Source organism: Trichechus manatus, unplaced genomic scaffold (assembly GCF_000243295.1).
Source record: "Trichechus manatus latirostris isolate Lorelei unplaced genomic scaffold, TriManLat1.0 scaffold00222, whole genome shotgun sequence".
In the NCBI taxonomy this organism is placed as follows: domain Eukaryota; kingdom Metazoa; phylum Chordata; class Mammalia; order Sirenia; family Trichechidae; genus Trichechus; species Trichechus manatus.
This window is the reverse complement of record NW_004444158.1, coordinates 331966-333866: the sequence shown is the minus strand read 5'-3', so window position 1 is coordinate 333866 and position 1901 is coordinate 331966. Positions and strand designations below refer to the sequence as shown.

At 37.1% G+C, this 1901-nt stretch overlaps 1 pseudogene; it reads left to right on the top strand.

Annotated features, from left to right (window-relative positions):
• The first annotated feature begins 1693 nt into the window (after positions 1–1693).
• The window catches only part of LOC101351193 (pre-mRNA-splicing factor SPF27 pseudogene), a 3483-nt pseudogene continuing 3275 nt past the window's right edge, over positions 1694–1901 (top strand).

Sequence of the window (1901 nt, the reverse complement as noted above, 5' to 3'; positions counted from 1 at the left end):
GCATTATACTCTTTTAAGAACTATCTATGTGGGATCAAATTGAAAACAGCAACACAAAAGATTAGATAAGAACCTTAGGGGATAGTAAATTTATGTTAATGGGTGGGGGACTCAGAAAAGGAGGGTGAGAACAGTTGCACAACTCCAAGAATGTAATCAATGCCACTAAATGGTACATGCAGAAACTGTTTAATTGGTGTATGCTTTGCTGTCTGTGTTCTCAACAACAACAACAAAGTAAATAAAATTTAAAAAAATGAAAATACAGAAATCAGGTAATAAGTAAATCAATTTCCAGTCCTTAAGGAGTTTATATTCTTTTGGAAAGATTAGATATAAAGATATACATATACATTATATATATGCACATATACAGAAACATATATATGTAAACATACATTGTGTGTTGCTGTGATGCTGGAAGCTATGCCACTGGCATTTCAAATACCAGCAGGGTCACCAATGATGGACAGGATTTAGAAGAGTTTCCAGATTAAGACAGGCTAGGAAGAAGACCCGGCAGTCTACTTCTGAAAAAATTGGCCAGTGAAAACATTATGAATAGCAGCAGAACATTGTCTGATATAGTGCCCCTCAGGTTGGAAGTCACTAAAAATACTACTAGAGAAGAGCTGCCTTTTCAAAGCAGAGTTGATCTTAATGACATGAACCGAGTAAAGCTTTCAAGACCTTCACTTGCTTATGTGGTATGACTCAAAATGAGAAGAAACAGCTGCAAACATCTATTAATAATCGGAACTTGGAATGTACAAACTATGAATCTAGGAAAATTGGAAGTCATCAAAAATGAAATGGAACACATAAACATCGATATCCTAAGCTTTAATGAGCTGAAATGGACTGGTATTGGTCATTTTGAGTTAGAAAATCATACGGTCTACTATGCTGAGAATGACAAATGGAAGAGGAATGGCATCGCATTCATCATCAAAAAGAACATTTCAAGAACTATTCTGAAGTACAATGCTGTCAGTGATAGGAATGTATCCATATGCCTACAAGAAAGACCAGTTAATGTGACTATTATTTAAATTTATGCACCAACCATTAACACCAAAGATGAAGAAACTGAAGATTTTTACCAACTTCTGCAGTCCGAAATTGATCATACATGCAATCCAGATGCATTAATAATTATTGGTGATTCAAATGTGAAAGTTGAAAACAAAGAAGAAGGATCAGTATTTGGAAAATATGTCCTTGGTGATAAAAACAACACTGGAGACCACATGATAGAATTTTGCAAGACCAGTGACCTATTCATTGTAAATACCTTCTTTCAACAACGTAAATGGTGACTATACACGCGGACTTCGCCAGATGGAGTACACAGGAATCAAATTGACTACATCTGTGGAAAGAGATGATGAAGAAGTTCAGTATCATCAGTCAAAACTAGGCCAGGGGCTGACTGTAGAACAGACCATCAATTGCTCACAAGCAAGTTCAAGTTGAAGCTGAAGAAAATTAGAGCATGTCCATGAGAGCCAAAATATGGCCTTGGGTATATTCCACCTGAATTTAGAGATGATCTCAGGAACAGATTTGATACATTGAACACTAATGACCAAAGACTAGACAACTTGTGGAATGACATCAAGGGCATCATAGATGAAAAAAGCAAAACGTCGTTAAAAAGACAGGAAAGAAGGAAAACTCAATTGAACCTAAGATGCCCAGAAAGGTGGGCACAGGTTTGGTGGCCAGAGAGGCTGTGGTGGATGCACTGCCCTGTTTTGATCAAGATTATGAAGCTCCCGGTGTGTGCAAATTGACTGTGGTGCTGATAGAGGAGAAAACTCACAGATGCCAATCTCCACAGAACTACCTGAGCTACCTGACAGCCCCGGATTATTCTGCCTTTTTTTTTTTTTTTTTTT